Below are 25,509 nucleotides of genomic sequence, written 5' to 3' on the forward strand. Positions count from 1 at the left end.
GTGGTGGAAGAGGTTAAAGAACTATAAAAAGCAGATATGAAATTTTAAAAGCATAGCAGTCTGGGGACATTCAGTGTAGGGGAAAACAATTCTATCCATATCAAATGTCCTCAGTAGAACAACTGTAGTAAAGCAAAGCAAAAAAATGAGGTTCATAATGATGGCAAAACTCTAACCTTGTCCTGATTTTGGCATCTGGTAATATTAAACTAATAGCTCCAAATAGAAGGCCTTCATGATGTGGTGTGATATGGGGGGCAGGGGGGGCGATACACTAGGTACTTACTAGTTATATGGCATTGGATGCATCAGTTGATTATTAAGCCTCAGATTTTTTTATTTGTAAAATGTGGATACTTACTATTTCCCTCATGGAACTTTCATGATGACAAAATAAACTACTGTGTGTAAAAGCTCTTTATCTATCCCAGTGGTTCTCAACCTTGGGTGCACATTAGAATCACCTGGGAATCTTTTTAAAATCCTGATTTCTGGGCCTCATCCTCCGGAAATTCTGTTTCTTTGTTACTAATGTTGTGGCCCCACCCCATAAGAAAGAAACAGAATTTCCGGAGGATGAGGCCCAGAAATCAGGATTTTAAAAAGATTCCCAGGTGATTCTAATGTGCACCCAAGGTTGAGAACCACTGATTTATCTTATATAATAAAGCCTACATGGTGTCAAGCCTTCATGAAACATCATCACAAGACGGCCGCCACAAGATTGCCATGCACACAGTGGAGGCAGGGCCCAGTGGCCGCTCCACATGGTGAGGCCTGGGGGTCCCGCCGCTCTACGCAGCACGGAGGAGACCGGTCCTGGCTTCTCTGCCGCCTCGCGTGGAGGAGGCAGGTCCCAGTGGAGGAGGTGGGTCGCAGCATGGGAGGGTGGTTGTGGGCAATCAGGCCGGCAGGGGAGGGCAGTTGGGGGCAATCAGGCTGCAGGGGAGCAGTTAGGCATCAATCAGGCTGGCAGGGGAGTGGTTAGGGGGTGATCAGGCTGGCAGGGAGAAGCGGTTAGGGGCAATCAGGCAGGCAGGCGAGCAGTTAGGAGCCAGCGGTCCCGGATTGTGAGAGGGACCCCACCTGTGCATGAATTTGTGCACTGGGCCTCTAGTTAAGTATAAAGTGCTAACTAAATAACTGGTAGGTTTCCACTTTCTTTATTCTACTTGCTCCAAAATATGGTTATAAGTATCCACAATGGTTATCTTACCTTTTTCCTAACTTCTGTGCTTTCTAATTTAATACATCTCTCTTCCTCTTATATTTGCAAGGATTATGGTAGCATTACTCTAAGCTAGACCTGAATTCTACAGGCATCCTTGACTCTTCCCTTTCCATTCTTATCTAAGCAGTGACTTTCTTCACCTTCCTAACTGCTCGTATAGATTTTCTTTGCTTTCCATTGCCTTTGATACATTCTTGTTTAGGCCATTATAGCTCATCTCTAACTGGTTCTCCCAAATCCAGTTTCCCCTCACTCATTCAAGCTTTCCTATACCTGCTCTAAATACAGCTTTGTGTACATCATTCCCTAGATCAAAAGCTTTCGCTGGCTTCCCAGTGCCCTCAGGATAAATCCAAACTCACCAAACTGGCATTTATAAAAAAACCATGGGAGGAATTTCTCACAGGTCTCAGGAAAAATCTGTGCTTCTTCTGAGAAATTGGTTCATTAACCTTATGGACACCTGAAAATCTTGTAATATTTCCCTCCTTGATCTGTCTGCTAAGATACTCAGAGACGAACTTAGGGCACAAACACAAAGTCTCAAGTTTCATTTTAGTTTCTTACATTTATTTTCCTTCACACTCATTTCTCTGCCAATTTATTCATACTATTATTGCATTAATTTCTCAATAAACCAAATCAAATCCTTGTTACAATGAGGCAGATTTAAAAATTATATTGTGAGACTAAGAAAATACATGACTATGTGAACAGAGGTGGAAGAGAGGCTAGATAGCAAGAGAGGGGGCAGGAATGAGGGTGAGAATGAAGATCTTCAATGATGTGAAGATGAGTATTAGTTCAACTATAAGGAAAGTAGAGCTAGCCCTTTGGGGAATATTTGCAATGAGCTAACATGGAAAACAAATGAAGCATTTATAAACAAATCTGTTCCTGACAACATCTATGAAAATGCGAAGTTCTAATGCTACCCTTTTGTCTTAAAATATTTTACAAAACAAAGATTTAATGAAATCAAAGCTAAGTAGAATATAATAATGACTTACATTTGTATTGCTTTGCTACTTACAAAGCCTTTTCATATACAGTATCTCATTGGAACCAATCTGGGCTATTTTTTCTCTGTTGTAGAAGCCATTCATACTGACAAGAAGCTGTTGCAAGCAGCATTCTCCAGATCTGGGACTTTAAAAATGTGGTATTTGCTGTAATAGAGAGTCCTATGGTATGTCGTTTGCTGCTTTTGCTAAATCCCCATCTGCTGGTATTTCCCCTTGTTCTCTAAATCACCAAGCTCTACCATGCCAATGTCAGTCTGATCCCTTTACTTGTTCTTATGTTGAGCCTCTTTTCAGACACAGGATCCAACCCTCCCTCTTCCCTACCCTCTAGCCCCCAAAGAACAGCCTTCCACTTCTTTGCACGCCTGGGCCACTCCCTCTCCAACCTCCCTTTCCAAGAATGCACTTGTTTTTGAAGCATTTCAGCTATGAAGACCACCCACCATGGGGCTCACTTATTGTTCTCATTTCATATTGTACCGCACCAACTTGTGTCTTTAGATTGTAAGCTCCTCAGAGAAAGGATTTTCTTCTTTGTTTAGTGCAATCAACCTATTATAAAGCACTGTGTATACTTATAGACTATTACTAATGCGGTTCTTCCTGGGTTTCACTGGAATTAGCCACTGAGTCATGTGATTTCACTTGGGCATCATTTTCCTTCCCCTGAATTATTTAGAGCCCTATTTCAGGTGTTTTTACAGTAAAAAATGAGCACTTTCTGTTTTTAAGAGTACTGTCAGTTACACATTTTAATGTACATGCTTCATCCTGCTTTGTTCTATTTCTTACAGATAACAGTATTAAATTAAATACCTTCCAAGAGGCTGCTCCAAAGGTAAAACACAAAGCCATTTTCCTTCAGGCTAATCTACAGATAATCTTATTCACTCCTACTGTACAGAAAAATGACATTGGTCCACTTGGAATTGAGTATATTCCAGCTACCATTAGTTACAATGCTGGATCAGGGGAACAATGCTGGTTAAGTAAATAAAGTCATTGGTTTCACCTGAAGAGCAAATCCCATTCTTCAATCAATGCAAATATTTAATGAATGGAAGTAAACTTTAAAAATCATAATGTATAATAAGATAAACAGATCAGACAGTTCATTAATTCTTATGTGAAACTACGAGTCAGATATAATGCAAAATCCCCAACATCAGCAATTGGTCTCATTAAGTATCAATATAGAAAGAACAAGACATAGATTATATCTTTTTTTTCTTTTTTTGCAAAATTTTCTCTTTAAGTTTATCCTTAAACATTTACTAAAAAAAATTTTGTTGAATATAAATGCTATTCCCAGGTCTAAGAAACAGTGAAAAGCCCAAATGTGGGCAATGGAAGAGGGAGAAGCAAGCACACTAGGATAACCATAAATAGTAATTGTCAAACTAGCTCTTTCTAAAGACATAGAGGTTATATGCATGCATCTAAACATAACCAATGGACACAAGACACTGGGGTAGGGTGGGGTAAGGGCATGTGCCAGGGGTTAGGGGAGGCCGGGGGAAGGTCAATGGGGGAAAAAAGGAGACATATGTACTACTATTTGTAATACTTTAAACAAGAAAATAAATTTTTTTAAAAAAAAGAAGATAAGGGAACTAAATAACTAACTAACTAAATAAATAAATAAATACATAGAGGTAACAGCTTGACACTGAATTTTCTCTAGTAAAACTTGGTCTATGTCATAAGAGCATTTCATCTAAAATCCTTATTTTGTCCAATTTATGGGCAATAGTCTTACTCCCTACCTCACTGGAACTTTGGGCTTATGCTCAATTATCTGGATGAATCACAATGCCTAACCCTCGCTCTTTGTGTATAGAGATGAAAATGTACACCTTCTAACACTGCACCTGATATTTGCACATAGTCTTAAAGTTCCAAAGAAGAGCATATAGTAGTAGTAGAAATGGAAGAACAGACACATGAGTTATTTGTGCATCCAAAGTACAATTCAGTATAAACCCTACTTCTGAGTGATACACAATCATAATGAGGCAAACTGCTTGAGAATGATGACTCCCTAGCCAAAATATGCTGTTATGTTCATATCTGTAGCCACATAAAAAGTGAATTCCATAGAGAGACTGAGCCCATACCTTTGCACCAAGTATGTCAAACTCATTCTTCCATCAATACTTGGCAATGCAAACATACCAGGACAGATAAGATTCCACCTCCACTGCCTCTTAGTGAACATTTCAGAGGTGTGTGGCTAACAGAAATTAAAATACGATGTGACAGGTAAAGTTTAGATTATTAAAATTTGGATTATTTAAATAATATCTCGACACAATATCTATAATAGCTTTATTATGAAAGTTTAGTGTTCTGTTCACAATGCTTTGCAGTACCCCTCCAGGCAGAATTAAATAAGTAAGATGTTCTTCCTGTTGAACATGCTGCTTTTAAGCAACTAACACAGTATCTGCTGGAATGGAGTTAGAGTATCTTTTCAGTTAAAGAGGAAGAGGTATGCACAACAATAAGTCTTTAATGAAACCAGATGAAAACCTTCTACCTCCTAAAAGAGATACATGGGATTAAGATAATTTAACATTAACTACTTGGGATCATACAATTAACACTATTAAAAAAGAGAGATTTTAACCAATGCTCATTTGGAATTAAGTTGGCTAAACAAATGTTAACTATGAGTTATCAACTTGACCACTCAAGATTGGTCATACCTCCTTTAATTACTAAATTATTTGCAGCATATCCTTTAATTACTTAAAAAAACCCTCATAGCTTAACGAGTTTCCTCTTAGTCCAGCAGGAGCTACCAGGACTTTCTTATGGGCTGCATTCAGAAAAATGAGAAAATCAAAAGGACCTAGAGACTAAAACACTGGGAAAAAGAAATGGTTAACATTAAACTTGTTAAATACAGGTTAAGAATTTATTACTAATTGATCTTCTCTCAAACAACCCTTCTGTTTCTTTGGTTTGATAAGAAATTTATTTATAATTGCTGTATTGCTAGAAATCACATCCCCAACACATAGGACCAGAAAATAAGAGAACTCGCCTCATGCTGTTAATGGTAAATTAGTAAGTAACCATGACATAGCAGTAATGAGGAAAGGTTATAAAAGCAAACCTCTCACACCTCTTCTCCAGTTTTATCCTCTTCCCTTCACAAAGCAGACACAAAAGTAGATATTTATATTACAAACTAGCTGTTACTGAATCAGGGCCAGGAAGGGAAAAAAAACACATCTGCTTGTATAGGTTTGTAGTAAAGTAGTTAGTGCAAGAAAGCACAATCACTATAGAGCCTCCAAGTATGGCTCATGCTCAAGAGGGATTGGAAATATCTTTGTTTTTGTAATGGGATTTTACTTGAATAAAAGGAAAAATGTCCTGACAGTGAAAGTCCAAAACACAGAAATGACTTAGAAAGTGGTTACAAAATTTCATTCCCAAAGGCCCTTTAAAAATAACATGTTCATCTTTATAGAAAGGTTTAGGTACAGTTGAACCTAGAGGGAGGAAGATGGATGAGACCTCTCCAAACCCATGCTGCCCTATAACTCTAAAATGGGCCTTGATTCTGCTACATCAGGGGTCCTCAAACTTTTTAAACAGGGGGCCAGTTCACTGTCCCTCAGACCATTGGAGGGCCGGACTATAGTTTAAAAAAAAAACTATGAACAAATTCCTATGCACACTGCACATATCTTATTTTGAAGTAAAAAACAAAACGGGAACAAATACAATATTTGTATTTGCATGTGGCCCACGGGCCGTAGTTTGAGGACCCCTGTACTACATTCTGCAGATGGGATAAGATAAATGTGCTGCTCAGAATTAGTAACCCAATCCACCCATTGATGTGGACTTTCAGCATTTGATGTTTACAAAGCACCACCTGGTAGTTTCACTAACATATAAAGAATCCTATATAATAAAAGGCCAGAGATATCACTACTGGAACGACCAGAGACCAGACCACCATGGCCCTTCTCAGGGCTGGCCCCGCCCCCAGGCAAGCAGGGGGCAATCAGGCAGGCAGGCAAGTGGTTAGGGGCGATCAAGTAGGCAGGCCAGGAGTTAGGGGTGATCTGGTAGGCAGACGGCCCCTCACCAAGCTGGCCCCGTCCCCAAGCAAGTGGTTAGGGGCACTCAGGAAGGCAGGCAGAGTGGTTAGGGGTGATCAGGTAGGCAAACCAGCAGTTAGGAGTGGTCAGGCAGGCAGGTCAGTGGTTAGGGGCGATCATGTAGGCAGGCCAGCAGTTAGGGGAGATCAGGTAGGCAGGCAGAGTGGTTAGGGGCCATCAGGCAGGCAGGCCAGCAGTTAGGGGTGATCAGGTAGGCAAGCCAGCAGTTAGGGGCAATCAGGTAGGCAGACGGCCCTTCACAGTGCTGGCCCCACCCCCCAGCAAGCAGTTAGGGGTGATCAGGTAGGTAGGGAAGTGATTAGGGGTGATCAGGTAGGCAGATGGCCCCTCGCAGGGCTGGCCCTGCCCCCCAGCAAAGAAAGAGGGAGGCCACCGGTGGCGGGGGGCGGAGGAGCAGCGCTGCACAGATGGCAAGCAGTGGCAGTGGTGGGGGTGGGGCCAGCTGCCTGCAGCCAGGGGAAGGAAAGCCCCAATAGGCCCTGATCTCAGGCCAGGTCTAGGGACCCTACCCAAGGAATCCCGGATTGTGAGAGGGTGCAGGCTGGGCTGAGGGACCCCTGAGTGCATGAATTTTCATGCACTGGGCCTCTAGTCCTATATAATAAAAGGGTAATATGCAAATTGACCCTAATGGTGGAATGACAGGGAACAACTGGTTGCTATGATGCACACTGACCACCAGGTGGAAGACACTCAAAGCAGAAGCTTCTCCCTAGTGGTCAGTGTGCTCCCAGAGGGGGAGCTCCGCTCAGCCACAAACCTCTCCTGCCTCCTCCACAGTGCTAAGGATGTCCGGGGAGCGGGCCTAAGCTGGCAGCTGGACATCCCCCGAGGGGTCCTGGACTGTGAGAGGGCACAGGTCAGGCTGAGGGACACCCCTGAATGCACAAATATTTGTCCACAGAGCCTCTAGTGCAAATATAAATCTTTTGGATGGAAATACTTCAGAAAAAAATGGGAGGGAGGAGAAAGTGTACTGATTAATAAGAAAAAATGCACATTATGTATGATTAAAGAGTTTAGAGCCACTTCTTTAAGAAAAAGGCAAAATATAAGAAAAAGACTCTTTTACTTCCCCTAAAAAACCCCCAGTGAGATAAATAGTTTCTAAAAGGACACACTGGGAGTCATATTTAACTTTGGAAAAACACTGGTTTTCAGGGACTATTAGACTGTATGTCAATAGGGAGGTAGTTATCTATAGTACTTGCATATAGTTTAATGTTCTTAGAGAACCTGTCTCTGAGCCTAAAGAGGTTTATATCAGCTCTGTCCTGCAGCTAGGAAAAGACTTATCAAGTCCAACTTCTAAACTTATTTCTCAACTCCCAGTCAATTGGTTTCTCTGTTCTGCCTACTCTTTCCAATGACCTCTTATTCTGGGCCAGTCTTAACATCCTTTGATTAACCTCCTATCCAAGTGCTTACTTATTTTATTTTATTTAACAAACACTAATATGGATACTGCTTTAAGCACTACCTTATTATCCTCATTTTATAGATGATAAAAACTTAGGCTTAGAGAAGGTTAATTAACTGACCCAAGACCACACTGTAAGTAAGTGGTGGAGCAGAGATTAGAACCCAGGCAGTTCAAGAGTCCATGCTTTTAGCCATTATACTGTGATCTCCTCACAAAGGAGACAGTCAAATGATGGCTATTGGTTTACTGATTATCATAAAGATTCTCTGCTTTTCATTTTAAAAACTGTAGTAACATTAAAGCTACATGTCTTTAAAGGTAACCAGCATCACCAATCCTAACTTTCTCTACACTTAAAACATATCATGTGACAAGCCTTCTTAACACATTCCTTAGTAATAAAGTTTTGCACATTCCTGAGGGATGGGAAAAACACCTAATCAATTCTCTTTTACAAGCAGAAGAGTGTGGTTTCATTTCCAAAAGCTTATATTACAGGTTTAAATGATATACCTCTGGATCCTATTAGCCTGAGGGCTAAAGTCAAGGTACATATCTTGATTTCATGGCTCACAATGAAAGCAATTAAAAAACACACATCCCCTCAAATCCTGGAACTCTAGGTTTGCCTATTCTCTCCTATGCCAGGCAGGATCTCTTCTGTAACTGTTAACTGCACTAAGCAGCTTCCCACCTTCAGTCTCCAAGGAGCTACTCCTCTGTACTAGCATGGCAGCTGTTGAATTGACTGTTGCCAGTCTCATTGGAACTTTTCCTTTTCCAAATCACTGTCTTATCTGCTAGTCCTAACCATTATCTTCCCAACACTCTATTTTTGAGCTACTCAGTTACTAAAACTAGAAATAGAAGATAGCTTTAATTCTTTCCTTTCCTCTACCTTCACATCCAACCCATCAGCAAGCCCTGTGTACTCTGTTTTCAAATTACAACCCAATCCTTCCACTTTTCTCATACTACCTTGTTACCATCTTAATTCAAGACACATTATCTCTCCGTTGGAGAAAAACAGTTGCCTCCTAACTAATCTCCCTACTTCTGCTCTTGACCTCCTACCATCCATTGTCCACTCTACAGGCAGTAATTTTGTTAAAGTACAAAGTGTTAAACTGTACTCCTTAAAATCTTCCAAAAACCTCCCACTGTACTAAAAGTAAAAGAAAAAGCCCTTACCACGGCCTATAAATCCAACTCTGAGTGATCTGGCCTCTGCTAACATCTTACAACATTAATACATTAATGTTTACCCTTGGTTCAAAAAAAAAAAAAAAAAAAAGCCAAACTCTTCCTAAACTCAGGGCTTTTGAGCTCACTTTTTCCTTTGCCTAGAACACCCTTTCTCCTCTGGCTCTTCATGTGGCTACATCCATGTCAGCTATTAGGCTCAGTTTAAATGTTACCTCCTTAGAGAGGCCTTCTACCCAACCAATAATAAGTACTAGTATTCTTTCCATCATTAATACCATTATCTTACCACCCAGTTGATTTCCTCCTTCATATTTATTATATACTAGAGGCCCGGTGCACAAAAATTTGTGCACTCGGGGGGGCGGGGGGGGGAAGGGGGTCCCTCAGCCCGGCCTGTGCCCTCTCGCAGTCTGGGATTCCTCGGGAGATAACGACCTGCTGGCTTAGGACTGCTCCCGGGTGGCAGAGGGCAGGCCCAATCCCTAGGTGCAGCCCCTGGTCGGGCTCAGAGCAGGGCCGATTGGGGATTTGGGGCGCCTTCCCCTGTCATGCACAGAGCAGGGCAGATTGGGAGGTTGCGATGCCACCCCTAGTCATGCTCAGGGTACGGCCGACTGGGGGGCTGGGGCACTGCCCCCTGTCACACTCAAGGCAGGGTCGATAGGGAAGTTGCGGCGCCACCCCGTCACACACAGAGCAGGGCGGATCAAGGGGTTGGGGCGCTGCCCCCTGTCATGCACAGAGCACGGCCCATCAGGGGGGTTGGGGCTCCGTACCCTGTCACACACAGAGCAGGGCCGATGAGGGGGTTGAGGAGCTCCCCTCTGTCACGCACAGAGTAGGGCCAATAGGGGAGTTGGGGCACCACCCCCTGTCACACACAGAGCAGGGCGGATCAGGGGGTTGGGGCGCTGCCCCCTGTCATGCACAGAGCAGGGCCCATCAGGGGGGTTGGGGCTCCGTACCCTGTCACACACAGAGCAGGGCCGATCAGGGGGTTGAGGAGCTCTCCACTGTCACTCACAGAGCAGGGCCCATCAGGGGGGTTGGGGCACTGTCCCCCGTCACACACAGAGCAGGGCGGATCAGGGGGTTGGGGCGCCGCCACTGTCACACTCAGGGCAGGGCCGATGGGGAGGTTATGGCTCTACCCCGTCACACACAGAGCAGGGCCCGTGGGAGGGGAGGGGGTTGGGGCACCGCCCTCTATCACCCACAGAGCAAGGCCGATCAGGGGGTTAGGGCGCTGCACCCCATCACACACAGAGCTGCAGGGCGATCAGGGGGTTTGGGCGCTTCCCCCTGTCATGCTGATCCCGGTGCCGGGAGGCCTCGCGGCTCCTCTGATCCCGGTGCTGGGAGGCATATTACCCTTTTACTATATAGAATAGAGGCCTGGTGCACGGGTGGGGGCCGGCTGGTTTGCCCTGAAGGGTGTCCTGGATCAGGGTGGGAGTCCCCACTGGGGTGCCTGGCCAGTCTGGCTGAGGGGCTGAGGGCCGTTTTCAGGCTGACGGGTGACTGAACCTCCCAACTGCTCCTTTTTTTCTTTTTTTTTTTCTTTTTTATTCTGGGCCAGCTTTAGCTCTGAGGCCTTGGCTGCTGAAAACAGGTTTCTGGCCTTTGTTTACCATCTGTATTTGATACAACGTTCGGTCCGGCTGGCTGAAGCCCGGCTGAGTAAAGCAGGTTTCTGGGGTTTTGTTTAGCTTCTATATTTGCAACATAGTTGCTAGAGTTGCAGCTGAGAGGCCGGCAAGTCAGGCGGGGAACGTTGGAGTCCTCCGTCACTGAAGCAAGCAAGCCTCCCTGTTCGCATAAGCTGCCTGGCTGCAGGCCGCCATCTTGGCTGGCAGTTAATTTGCATATCTCCCTGATTAGCCAATGGGAAGGGTAGCGGAGTGACACCAATTTGCATGTTTCTCTTTTATTAGTGTAGACTAGGGGCCCAGTCCACAAATTCGTGCACCTTGAAAGGAACTGTGGGCTGTGAGGTTATGGTGGGCACAGGGGTGGGTCTCGGCCCATCCTCTGCGCCCCCACCTGGCCCCTCTGACCGCAGCCCCCGGTCCCTGGTCTGCCAGCAACCCTGCTCCTGCTGCAGCCACTCCCATGTGCTGATGGCACCAGCCTGCTCGCACCCATGAGCTGACAGCACCAGTCCTGCTGACGGCGCCAACAGCAGGTGCAAGTGGTGACTCCAGCACCAGCAGCCGGTGTGAGTGCGGCCAATGCTGGGCACTGGCAACAAGTATGAGCACCAGGCAGGACCATGGCATGCGGGAGCAAAGATTTTCAGTAACCACCAGAGGCTCGCCCCAATAACAGTGACCAGCACCCCACCTTGATCTGGCGCACCCGCTCACCTGCTCTACCATCCTGCTGCAGCCGATGCCCACCATGTTCTGTACTCTGCCACCTGCTGCCAACACCCGCCATGTTCTGCACACACCCCCAGTGGTCAGCGCATGTCATAGTGACCGGTTGTTCAGTTGTTCTGCCATTTGGTCTATTTGCAAATTAGGGTTTTATATATAGACTACAGGCCTGGTGCATAAAAATTTGTGCACTTGGGGGGGGCTGTCCCTCAGCTCGGTCTGTGCACTCTTGCAGTCTGGGACCCCTCGGGGGATGTCCACCTGCTGGCTTAGGCCTGCTCCCCGGGGGGATCGGGCCTAAGCTGGCAGTCAGACATCCCTCTGGCAGCCCGGCGGCCCTTGGGGAATGTCCACTTGCCAGAGGGGAGCAGGCCTAAGCTGCAGTCAGACATCCTTAGCACTGCTGAAGAGGCGGGAGAGGCTCCCACCACCACCGCTGTACTGGCAGCCATCAGCCTGGCTTGTGGCTGAGCAGAGCTCCCCCTGTGGGAGTGCACTGACCACCAGGCGACAGCTCCTGCATTGAGCATCTGCCCCCTGGTGGTCAGTGTGTGTCATAGTGACCAGTCATTCCCAGTGGTTCTACTGTTACGGTCAATTTGCATATTACCCTTTTATTATACAGGATAGATGATATTTTCTTAGCTGTTTTTGAAATTTGTTATCCCCCCTAGGGCTGTAAGCTCTATGATGGTAGCTAGTATGCATATTCATAATATCTTCGTGCCTAGATTTTTAGAACATATTTTTGGAAATGAGGAAATAACTGCTCATTACAGAGCATGGAGGAAGCCTCTGCTAGTGTTAGACCTTTTAGTGAATCCTAAGGTTGCCTCTCTCTACTGCTACATCAAATTCCTTCCCACTTGGGGCCACATCAGTACCAAGTATTTACTTTCATTCCATTTCTAGAGGCCATGAAAATATGGCCCACCTCTCTTCCCACCACGCAGAGGCTGGTGCCTGTCTTCAACTTATTTGTCTGATGCTAAGAAGAGGGAGAGAAACCCCCTATTACCTAAGAAAGCCTTCATTTTTCCCTATCTGCATCCACTTGCAGAAATTAAGACTGTTCTCTTTCTTTTCACTTTAAAACACTTCTGCTGCCACTCTAAGTCAGATTTTATATGCTTAAGACTCCAATTTAAACCCTCTTTTCTAAAATGAAAAAGGGCATATTGGAAATTACAGATGTTCTCTCTGTGGGCTTAAAAAAAAGAAATCAAATCATAATAAAGGTCTGAAGAAATCCATCCTTTCCCTTAATAAAATTACACCCATGTCTCCAAAAAGACACAATAGAAGAAAACCGAATGTAGCAGAATAGGAGTTTTGGTTGGAAGGGTGGCTAAACTTCAGAGCACTGAACAGTAATCTCTATGTAGAAACTTTCCCTAAATTATCAACCTTAGAAGATCTGGGTGTGATTTCACTAATAGAGCAGGCCTACTTGCAACATTTCCATGGAAACCTGGAGCAAACATGACTTCTTGCTTTTTGTTTGCATAAAGGACAGGCAGCTACATTGCAAACCATAGAGAGTAAAAAAAGAAGGGAGGAGGAGGGAGGGGGAGAAGGAGAGGAGATAGAGAATGAGAGAGAAAATGAGAGACAATGAAAAAGAGAATATGAGCAAGAGAATGAGAGAAAACAAGAGAGAGAATGAGAGAGGGGAAGGAAGGGTGAAGTGGGGAGGAATGGAGGTTCTTGGTTATCAAAATTTAGCTTTCATGACTACACTAGAGGCCCGGTGCACAAAAATTTGTGCACTGGTGGGGGAGGGGGGGATGTCCCTCAGCCCCACTTGTGCCCTCTCACAGTCTGGGACCACTCGGGAGATAACCACCTGCTGGCTTAGGCCCACTCCCCGGGTGGCAGATGGCAGTCCCGATCCCTCGGTGCCTGCCCCACCTCCCTGGGTCACGCACACAGCAGGGCCGATTGGGGGTTGGGGCACCGCCTGGGGTCTTACACACAGCAGGGTCGATCTGGGGGTTGGGTCGGGTCACACACAGGACGCCCCACACAGGTCGCACATGGGATGCCTGGGCGGGCCGGCCAATCACTGCTGCCCTGCCCGGCTGCCCCAGGTTGGGTCACACACAGGATGCCCGGATGGAGGCCAGGCGGGCTGGCCAATTGCTGCTGCACTGCCCGGCCACCCTGGGTTGCGTCGCACACAGACGCCCACTGCCCTGGGTCGCAGATAGCAGGCCCGGATGGCAGCAGGGCAGGCAGGATGGCGCTGTCCTGTCCCACAACCCCAGGTCGCAAATAGCAGGCCCAGATGGTGGCGGGAAGGTGGGACGGTGCTGTCCCGCCCCGCCTGAAGTATGCAAATTAGCTGCCATCTTTGTTGGTGGTTAATTTGCATATTGTGCTGATTAGCCTATGGGAGGCATAGCAAAGGTATGGTCAATTACCGTGTTTGTCTATTATTAGATAGGCTGTTTCTGGGGCGCTCAATATTTTAGAACACTGATGAGATAAGTCAACTCCATTAGTGAGGCTTTTAGTATTTTATTTGTGGGATCTCTTCTTTCTTAATGAGCAAAGAAAAGACTGCTTTGATGCACCAGAGCACAGGGGAGCCAAGGTAAAAAATTTTAAAGCTGGAAGCAACTGATGTATTTTTTTTTCCTTTGTAATAGCTCTGATTAAAGATTAGTTAATGGAAGGCAGAATAATTAGCTGCCAAGATTACCAATCTCAAATAGTATTAACTACAAGAACCACTGCTCTGATCTATTACTGCAGTGGCTTCCAAACCTTTCCACCAAAGGTTCTTTTATTCTATCCCCCTCAAAGAACCCCATTTCTGAAAGGTTTAATCTTCTAGACAAATGTCAATTATTAATGAACCATTCTTTAAATTTTATTAATTAAAGACATATCATAAATTGTGATCAAGATGAGATGATGAGTATTATCTTAAGTTGATAGAATTCCAAGGTAAAGGATAGAAACTGGATATGTTAATTAGTGTCACCTCAGTAAATTCAATTAAAAATAAATTTTAAAAAAGAATAATAAACCAATGGACAAAAGACTCTGGGGGGTAGGGGGAAGGCTGGGGGAAGGTCAAGGGGGAAAAAAGGACATATGTACTACTGTTTGTAATACTTTAAGCAATAAAACAAAATTTAAAAAAAAGAATAATAATACAGACATCCAAAGCAGAGATGAAGAGGAGCTAGTTGCAGGTTTGGTAAATATCTGGACACCACTTTAGGCAGAGTGAGAGGAAAACATATGAGCTCTAGAGTAGGCACACCTGGGGGTGAATGCCAAATTCTACAAGAATATACCAGCTGGTGCCTTTAGGCAAAGTATTAAGTTTTAAGTTCTTTAACTGAAAATGGGGATGGTATCACCTACTTTAAAGCACCATTATGAGGATTAGATGAGAAGTATATAAAGCACCTAGCAACACTAACCATCCTGCCCTGCATTCTTATTACTCTACACCAGTGATTTTCAACCTTTTTCAGCTCATAGCACACATAAACTAATTACTAAAATACTACAGCACACCAAAAAATATATTTTTTACTGATCCGACAAAAAATAGGTCTACTTTTGATTCATTCACACCGGATGGTTATTGTTGTATTGGCTGTTATCACTTTTAAAAAAAATAAATCTTTATTGTTCAGATTACAGTTGTTCCCCATTTTTCCCCCTATAGCTCCCCTCCACCCAGTTCCCATCCCACCCTCTGCCCTTACCCCCTTCCACTGTCCTCATCCATAGGTGTACGCTATTTGTTGCCGGGTCAAAGGTCATACACATGGAAAATGTCGCTATATCCATCCGTGACGTGTCCCTGTGTTCTGAAAGGTCTCTCACGACTTGTTCACGCTCTACTCAGAAAGGGTACAAAGACACGTAACGGCTTTTTAAAATAATGTGTCCGCTTATGCTTAAAATGAGGATTTCGTTACCAAAAGTGAGGAGGAAGCAACACGACAGCTGCTCTCGCCCCTCTCACCCTTCGGGTGATAGTTGTGCTTGGGGCTGCGCGCTGGTTCATGGGCCGTCGACGAAGCCATCTGGGCGGCTCGCGCGGTTCCGCCAGCTTCCCAGGGGCTGTCGCAGCCTCGTAGGGTCCGTCACAGCCTCGGAGGGGCCGTCTCAGCCTCACTGGGACCGTCTTAGCCTCACAGGGGCTGTTTCAACCTCACTGGGACCATTTCAGCCTCACTGGGACCGTCTCAGCCTCACAGGGACCATCTCAGCCTCACTGGGACTGTCTCAGCCTCACAGGGACCGTCTCACCCTCACATGTTATCACTTTTTAATTTGACAATCTAAGGCCGTGGTTGGCAAACTGCGGCTCGCGAGCCACATGCGGCTCTTTGGCCCCTTGAGTGTGGCTCTTCCTAAGCCTTAGGAGTACCCTAATTAAGTTAATAACAATGTACCTACCTATATAGTTTAAGTTTAAAAAATTTGCCTCTCTAAAGAAATTTCAATCGTTGTAATGTTGATATTTGGCTCTGTTGACTAATGAGTTTGCCGACAACTGATCTAAGGGAAAAGAGGTCAGTGACCCTGACTGAGTCAGGCATTGCATGTTTTAAAAATTCTTGTGACACACCAGTTGAAAACTGCTGCACTAAAACCACAGTGCCCTTTTGCTTAGTCTATAACATCCTCTTTTCTTGACGATCACCTGCTGGCTAATAAAACCAGTGGGTGGATACCATTTAGGGGTCCAGTTCATAATATTTCTCTAGTTTCTAATTTTTTCACCAAACTGTCATCTAACATGCAACCTTTATTTACCTGTTTTCTCTGTTAATATTCTAGGTACAATGATATGCTGGAGTATCCTTATAATATCAGCTTTAAGAGTTCATGCAGCAGAGCCGATTAGAGAGCACTGCTATGACTAAACTAAGATTACAGTAATTGTTACAATGATAAACCTTACGGGAGGCACAGGGCTTCAGAATCAACAAACTGGTCCAGAATTCCGTATCTACCTCTGGCTTGCTATGTAATTTTGGAAAAGATACTTCATCTTTTTTTTTTCTTTTTTAAAAAATATATATCTTATTGATATTTTACAGAGAGGAAGGGAGAGGGCTAGAGAGTTAGAAACATTGATGAAAGAGAAACATTGATGAAAGAGAAACATCGATCAGCTGCCTCCTGCACACTCCCTGCTGGGTATGTGCCTGAAACTAAGGTACATGCCCTTTACCGGACTCGAACCTGGGACCCTTGAGTCCGCAGACCGACGCTCTATCCATTGAGCCAAACCGGTTAGGGCAATACTTCATCTTTTTGAGTTTTAGTTTCCTACTCTGTTAAATTGGAATATAATACCTACTTCCAAATGTGTCTGTAAGGATTAAATGAGGAAATACATATAAAGGGCATAGAACAATGCTTGGCATACAAATGTTCAATAACAGATTGCCAGTTTTATTATAATATCACCTTGACATGTACTTAAAAATAAAACACCAATGCACTATTTTCCTGAAAGACACATTATTCATACAAGGAAGGCTTTGAGGTCTCAAATCAGGGTATCTAAGTCAACAGAAGACATCCACTTGTTTTCTTCATGAGATATTATTGGTACCATATTGCTTGTGCCCAGATAAGTAATTTAACTTCTCTTATACCACCAAAAGAAGATTCTGGGAACATTATATAAAAATCTCTAAATCTGTTATCGCATAAAAAGTCTCCATCTCACGTAGTACAAAGATTAAGTTCATTGATTCAGACCAGATGGAAATGCAACACATTTCCAAAATTAGCCACCTTAACTATTTCCAGAACTTTATAAAATAGAAATATGCCATGGATATTCTGCTAATGCCTGGCTGAGTCTTGGACACATCCACCTACCTAGGGTGAATTATCCTAAGACATTTTGTGGGTAGTTAAAACTATCTTTGGTTATATATTAATTTTTTAAATCACACAATTTTATAGATGTACCAACACCATTTCCACCTGGATAGTGGTAGAAGAGGGCATTAGTTACAGAAAAGCCAAGTAATGCCATAGTGTGGCACCAAGAGCACTTAATGGAAGTCAGAAACTGACTTTTCATGTAATCTTAGCCCAAGGAATCAGTGGAATAGGTCTTACTTTGTGTGTAAAGTAAGGTGATCTTTTCTAGCTCTAAAAGTATACCATCTTAACTCTTTAAATTAATATAAATAAATGAGAGCTGATACATACAAAAATCAACTGCTAAATATTGTCAACTAGAAGCCTGGTGCATGAATTCGTGCATGGTCCCCAGAGGGGTGGGGGTGGGCCGGGACATGATAAGCCCTCCAGGTGGGTGGTGGGACACCCTTGCTGGCCTGGGATCCAGATCTGTCCTGCTGATGTTTGCGCCGGTTGTCGGGAGCCACCTGGCAGCCACTTTTATACCCTTTCTTCCTGTGGAGCATCTGGGGGTGGGGGGGAAGTGGCTGCAGTGCCCAAGGCCAACTTCCAGGAGGCCAACAGCACTGTCAGGGTTGTGCCAGCTGTGCTGGTTTGTTGGTGGCTGACCCGTTCTCCAGAGATTGGACCTGCAGGATTACTGAGGAAGTGAGTGGCTGCTGCCAGGCTGGTGGGCTGCCGGGAAGGTTGGTCAGCTGAGCAGGGCTCCCACTGTGGGAGCTCACTGACCACCAATGGGCATCTCCTGCATTGAGCGTCTGCCCCCTGGTGGTCAGTGCATGTCATAGGGACCAGTCAACGGATCATTCTGGTCATTCTGGTTGTTCCGTCACTTAGGCTTTTATATATATATTAGAGGCCCGGTGCACAAAAATTTGTGCACTTGGGGGGGGGTTCCCTCAGCCCGGCCTGTGCCCTCTCGCAGTCTGGGACCCCTTGGGAGATAATGACCTGCTGGCTTAGGCCTGCTCCTGCGTGGCAGAGGGCAGGCCTAATCCCTAGGTGCAGCCCCTGGTCGGGCTCAGAGCAGGGCCGATTGGGGAATTGGGGCGCTGCCCCCTGTCATGCACAGAGCAGGGTGGATTGGGAGGTTGCGATGCCACCCTCAGTCATGCTCAGGGTAGGGCCGATTGGGGGGTTGGGGCACCACCCCCTGTCACACTCAAGGCAGGGTCGATGGGGAGGTTGTGGTGCCACCCCCTGTCACGCACAGAGCAGGGCCAATCAGGGGGTTGGGGCGCTCCCCCTTGTCATGCACAGAGCAGGGCCCATCAGGAGGTTGGGGAGCTCCCCCCTGTCACGCACAGAGCAGGGCGGATCAGGGGGTTGGGGCGCCGCCCTCTATCACCCACAGAGCAGGGCCGATCAGGGGGTTGGGGCGCCACCACTCTCACACTCAGGGCAAGGCCGATGGGGAGGTTATGGCTCTACCGCATCACACACAGAGCAGGGCCCGTGGGGTGGGGGGGGGTGGGGTTGGGGCGCCGCACCCTGTCACACACAGAGCCGCAGGGCGATCAGGAGGTTGGGGAGCTCCCCCTATCAGGCACAGAGCAGGGCCAATCAGGGGGTTGGGGCGCCTTCCCCTGTCAGGAACAGAGCAGGGCTGATAGGGAGGTTGTGGCCCCGCCCCCTGTCACACACAGAGCCACAGGGCAATCAGGGGGTTTGGGCGCTGCCCCCTGTCATGCTGATCCCTGTGCCAGGAGACCTCGCAGCTCCGCTGATCCCGGTGCTGGGAGGCATATTACCCTTTTACTATATAGAATAGAGGCCTGGTGCATGGGTGGGGGCTGGCTGGTTTGCCCTGAAGGGTGTCCCGGATCAGGGTGGGGGTCCCCACTGGGGTGCCTGGCCAGCCTGGGTGAGGGGATGATGGCTGTTTGCAGCTGGTCACACACCCTTCAGGGTGGGGGTCCCCACTGGGGTGCCTGGCCAGTCTGGGTGAGGGGCTGAGGGCTGTTTTCAGGCTGGGACTGAAGCTCCCAACTGCTCCTTTTTTTCTTTTTCTTTTTTTTTTATTCTGAGCCAGCTTTAGCTCTGAGGCTCCAGCTCTTAGGCCTCCGCTCCTGAAAGCAGGTATCTGGTTTGTTTAGGTTCTACAATCGAAACTCTGTATTAACTCCAGGTCTGAGATCACGGCTAGCTGAAAGCTGGTTTCTGGGGTTTGTTTAGCTTCTATTTTTGTAACTATGTTTCAAACTGCCAGCTCAGAGGCCTGCAGCGGCAGGCGGGGAACGTTGGAGTCCTCCGTCACTGAAGCAAGCAAGCCTCATGTTAGTTCCAAGCTGCCTGGCTGCCAGCTGCCATCTTGGCTGACAGTTAATTTGCATATCGCCCTGATTAGCCAATGGGAAGGGTAGCGGTCGTACGCCAATTACCATGTTTCTCTTTTATTAAATAGGATACACTAGAGGCCCGGTGCATGAAATTCGTGCACAGCGGGAGGTTCCTCAGCCCAGCCTGAACCCTCTCGCAATCCGGGACCCCTCAGGGATGTATGACTGCCGATCAAGGACTGATCCCACAGGGATCCCTACAGGATTGGGTCTAAACCGACAGTCGGGCATCCCTCTCACAATCCAGAATGGCTGGATCCTAACTGCTCTCCTGCCTGTCTGCCTCATAGCCCCTAACCACTCCCCTGCCTGCCTCATCCCCCCTAACCACCCACCTGCCTACCTGATCACCCCTAACCGCCTCTGCCTCAGCCCCCACCACTGCTGTTTCATCCAGAAGGTCGTCTGGAAAGATGTCTGGGATGACAACTGGAAGACTGTTTGGCTGTCATGTCTAATTAGCAAATTACGCTTTTATTATTATAGATATAGATTAGTGATGGCAAACCTATGGCACGCATGTCAGAGGTGACATGCGAACTCATTTTTTTGGTTGATTTTTTTTTGTTAAATGGCATTTAAATATATAAAATAAATATCAAAAATATAAATCTTTGTTTTACTATGGTTGCAAATATCAAAAAATTTCTATATGTGACATGGCCCCAGAGTTAAGTTAGGGTTTTTCAAAATGCTGACACACCGAGCTCAAAAGGTTCGCCATCACTGACATAGATATTTAGTAGTAACTAGTAGATATTATGGTTAAGTCCTTGTCTATATCCCTACCACAAATGATGCCTTAGGCAATTTCCCCATTGATATATGCAAAATAAAGATACTAGTAGTAATATTGGTGGTGGTGATAATGAGAGTGATGGTGGTAGTGGTAGTAGGTAGAACTTATTCAGCTTCCTATGGACCATATCCTATTAGAAATACTCAAGTATTAATTCATTTAATCCTCATAACACTAGAAGGGAGGTACTCTTATTATTTTTACTTTGTAGAAAAGGAAGATGAGGCAAAGTTAAGTGACTTGCTTTAACCACTGGAGGCATAATTCAAACCTAGAGTTTTAGCTCTTAATCACTATGCAAAGGAAATTAGCAGAAGAGCACTAAACCATAAATTTTGCACATAGCCAAGATGGACTAAAAGGGACCAGATTTACCCTCCTTTGTTAAACAACCAGAAAACGTAATTTAAAAAAAAATATTTTAGACAACATGTAGCACAGTACTGTGATCTCCCAAAAGGAAAATAAACAGGGTAAATGCAATTATTGCCCCAGTTTATTGTGTGGAGTCAGTTTTTAAGCCACAGTGCAAGGAGAGGCAGTTCAAACAGAGCTCAGTAGTCTCACAGAGCTGAAGAGGCAGAGATTAGAGTTCAGAGGGGCCAATGTGGTTTGAAATTATGGAGGAGAGTACAGTAGACAAGGGAGCTGCACAGAGTATAAGATCCAAAGACCTACAAAGAGGTGAGCCTTTGGCTGATTACCAAATTTGCATATGCATGAGATGGAGCTATTCAAAGATGGGCATAAAACCATTAGAAAGGAATAGGGATAGGGAAATGACTTAAAATAGTGGCATAAGGAGCTCAACAAATTTTCAAACAAGTTAAAGAGCCATATTAGGTGAAAATATTTTTAAAAGGGAACAATTACTAAATTCTCTGGAAATTATCAAAAGTTTACACAGCAAAAGAAGAAACATTTCTTCAAGAACATTTTCTAAATTTTGGTAAGCATAATGAGGTTCTGCAGCATGTAAGATGTGATCCATCCCCTACCACCACCCCCACTTTGAGCTCCCCATTTTGACAGAAACTCTACTCTGTCAGTTGTAGCCACCAACACAGGGCTCTCTGTCCCCTAGCTGACAACGTAGGATTAAAGTATCATGTGGGGTTCTGTAGGGTGCCCACATTAATGACTCCCCAACCCTGTGATTCAGAAGCTTTAATTTGGGTGGGTATGGCTGAAAGCTCAGGGACCACTTTCTTCTACCCAGCTACCACTTCTAGGGCCAAAGCTCTACTCTAGGCATGGCAGACCAATAATACTGGGCCTTAAATGCCCTAATCTCAGCTAACTTATGAGATTCCACACCAGAAGAGGAAAACCAAGAAGTTCAGAAACTACCACTTGCACCCAGCACACCATAAATAAAGCAGGGATATAACTGATTGAAAAGTAGGCCACTGTCTCAACCTCCAGCTCTGGAGGAATGGTGTAGACTTTTTCCCCAGGAGCACAAAAAGGCCATAAGGATAGAAGACTGCATAGAGGAATCCTAGGAGTTATGCAGCCCTCTGTCCTTACTTTATTTGGAACAGAACATGAGGAAGTTCAAGGTTCAGAGCACTGTAGAAAACAATGGAGATTTTGGTGGTGAGCACTTAGAAGAGGCTGGTTGCTGCTTGACATCAGCTAGAAGCTTAACAGAGAGAACCAAGGAAAGATACAGCCTTTTGGGGTCAGAATAAATCTTAGTTACTAGTCTCAAAACTATTCCTACAAAGAAGCCTGAATTTAATTGTATAAGATGGAGAAATTTATGCCCCAGCACGTTTTATTTATTTATTTATTTATTTATTATTGCTTAAAGTATTACAAAGAGTATTACATAGGTCTCCCTTTTTTTTTTTCTCCCCTTGACATTCACCCGGCCTCCCCTACCCCCCAGTGTCTTATGTCCATTGGTTATGCTTATATGCATGCATACAAGTCCTTCGGTTGATCTCTTACACCCCCTTCACGCCCCCCAACCCTCCCCAGCCTTCCCGCTGTAGTTTGACAGTCTGTTCGATGCTGCTCTGCCTCTGTATCTTTTTTTTTATGGCAAAAAAGCTTTATTTAATTAAAAAATTATATTAATTCATTTAAAGTATATTATAAATATTTAAGTGTTTTAATATCAATATAATCTATCAAGGAAGAAAGATTGCCATAATTTAGTATAGGTAAATTAAAAACATTCCTAAATCAAAAGCCACTTGGTGTTAACCATTTTCAGGATGGATCATTACTGTTTCTTAATCAGAATAGCTGGAACGCTGCGGGCCTATCCGCTCATGTTCCCATGCACACATCTGTATGTATCATTCTATATATGCAGTATTCAGACTCACTTGCGCTGAGGGACTTTAGAGACTAGCTCTCAGCTTATTACCTTCAATAACTTTATCTGAGTAAAGCTGATTGATCTCTTCCTGGCTGAACCCAAACTCTTTAAGTATCTCTTCAGTGTGTTCTCCTATCAGTGGATCCCTTTCCAAAAAAGGAGTAGCTGGAGTATTTGACAGCAGAGGCGCAGGGGGGCGGGGAGACTCACACCCTGCTCCCTATCAGTGATAAATGAGCCCCGCTCCTTGTTATGAGCATGACGGGCAACCTCTTCGAAAGTCAGAACCGGAGTCACGCAGGCATCTGTGCCATCAAAGACCTGGCACCACTCCGCCTTTGTCTTCTTGGCAAATACAGCTACAAATTTCTTCTTCATCTCTGGCCAGTCAGCCATGCTCACCTGATTGGGAAGTTCATCGGATTTTAGCCCAAGACCCTTGACCAGCAGCTGGTAGAACTGGGGTTCTAACGCGTCAACAGCCATGAACTCCCCGTCGGCCGTCCTGTACGTTGTGTAGAAAGGGGCCCCACCATCTAGCAGGTTCTCCCCTCGAGGCTGTTCCCACAGCCTGAGGTTTTTAGTTTTCCACAGAAAAGAACTTAGATATGGTGTGCCTTCCACCATGCTGGTGTGGATGACCTGACCTCTGCCGGAGCGCATGCGTTGAACGAGAGCCATCACAATGCCCAGGGGGCACATGGGGCCGCCACCACCAAAGTCAGCCAGCAGGTTCAGGGGAGCACAGGGGTTCTCACCGCTGCTGCCAAGTCTGGACAGGACACCTGACAGAGCCAAGTAGTTGATGTCATGGCCTGCTGCCGTCGCAAATCTTCCTGACTGGCCAAACCCGCTCAGCCTGGCATAGATGAGCCTGGGGTTATCCTTCTGCAGGATCTCAGGGCCCAGCTGGAGCTTCTCCATGACACCATGGCCGAAGGGCTCCAGCACCATGTCCGCAAGGGCACACAGGCACCGCACCATGGCTGCTCCGCGCTGCCGCTTCAGGTCCAAGGCCAGCGAGTGCTTGCCCCACGACAAGCAGCTCACATCGCCCAGGGCGCCCGGCCGGTCCACGTGCACCATCTGCACCCCAAAGTCCTTCAGGATGATCCCACAGAACAGGCCAGGCCTGCCAGCTCCACCACCAAGATGCCCCGCAGCACCATGGCAATGCGCGTTTCTCTTGGAAGGTGGAGAACACAGGCCCTGGGGGACCTACATCCAGGCCCGGGCACGCCGCCCTGAGTGTGCCGTTGCCTTGTATCTATTTTTGCTCATTAGTTTATAAATGGTCTTTATTATCCATAAATGAGTGAGATCATATGGTATTTTTCTTTCATTGACTGGCTTATTTCACTTAGCATAATGCTCTCCAGTTCCATCCATGCTGTTGCAAATGGTAAAAATTCCTTCTTTTTTATAACAGCACTAGAGGCCCGGTGCACAAAAATTTGTGCACTTGGGGGAGAGGGGGGTTCCCTCAGCCCGGCCTGTGCCTTCTCGCAGTCTGGGACCCCTCTGGAGATAACAACCTGCTGGCTTAGGCCTGCTCCCGGGTGGCAGAGGGCAGGCCCAATCCCTAGGTGCAGCCCCTGGTCAGGCTCAGAGCAGAGCCGATTGGGGACTTGGGGTGCCGCCCCTGTGATGCACAGAGCAGGGCGGATTGGGAGGCTGTGATTCCACCCTCAGTCACGCTCAGGGTAGGGCCAATTGGGGGGTTGGGGCAGCGCCCCCTGTCACACTCAAGGCAGGGTCGATGGGGAGGTTGTGGCGCCACCCCCTGTCACGCACAGAGCAGGGTCAATAAGGGGGTTGGGGAGCCGCCCCCTGTCACTCACAGAGTAGGGCCTATAGGGGAGTTGGGGCACCGCCTCCTGTCACACACAGAGCAGTGCAGATCAGGGGGTTGGGGCGCCACCCACTATCACCCACAGAGCAGGGCCGATCAGGAGGTTGGGGCGCCGCCACTGTCACACTCAGGGCAGGGCCCATGGGGAGGTTATGGCTCTACCCCATCACACACAGAGCAAGGCCCGTGGGGGGGGGGGCTGGTTGGGGCGCCGCCCTCTATCACCCACAGAGCAGGGCTGATCAGGGGGTTGGGGCGCTGCACCCTGTCACAAACAGAGCCGCAGGGTGATCAGGGGGTTGGGGAGCTCCCCCTTAAGGCACAGAGCAGGGCTGATCAGGGGGTTGGGGCGCCTTCCCCTGTCATGAACAGAGCTGGGCGGATAGGGAGGTTGTGACCCCGCCCCCTGTAACACACACAGCTGCAGGGCGATCAGGGGGTTGGGGAGCTCCCCCCTATCAGGCACAGAGTAGGGCCGATCAGGGGGCAGGGGTGCCGCCCACTGTCACACACAGAGCAGGGCCGATCAGGGGGTTGGGGCGCCACACCCTGTCACACACAGAACCACAGGGCGATCAGGGGATTGGGGAGCTCCTCCCTATCAGGCACAGAGCAGGGCTGATCAGGGGGTTGGGGCGCCATCCCCTGTCATGAACAGAGCAGGGCGGATAGGGAGGTTGTGGCCCCGCCCCCTGTCACAAACAGTGCCGCAGGGTGATCAGGGGGTTTGGTCCCTGCCCCCTGTCACGCTGATCCCGGTGCCGGGAGGCCTCTCGGCTCCGCTGATTCCTGGTGCTGGGAGGCATATTACCCTTTTACTATATAGGATAGAGGACTGGTGCATGGGTGGGGGCCGGCTGGTT

At 46.6% G+C, this 25,509-nt stretch overlaps 1 protein-coding gene and 1 pseudogene across 6 annotated transcripts in view; both read right to left on the reverse strand.

The window, feature by feature from the left end:
• Positions 1 to 25,509, reverse strand: part of EDA (ectodysplasin A) — a 555,180-nt gene that overhangs the window by 324,017 nt on the left and 205,654 nt on the right. The gene's annotated exons all lie outside the window — the stretch shown is intronic.
• On the reverse strand, positions 22,791 to 23,963 carry LOC118654022 (annotated as a pseudogene).

The sequence above is a fragment of the Myotis myotis genome, unplaced genomic scaffold, assembly GCF_014108235.1.
Source record: "Myotis myotis isolate mMyoMyo1 unplaced genomic scaffold, mMyoMyo1.p scaffold_m19_p_4, whole genome shotgun sequence".
Classification (NCBI taxonomy): domain Eukaryota; kingdom Metazoa; phylum Chordata; class Mammalia; order Chiroptera; family Vespertilionidae; genus Myotis; species Myotis myotis.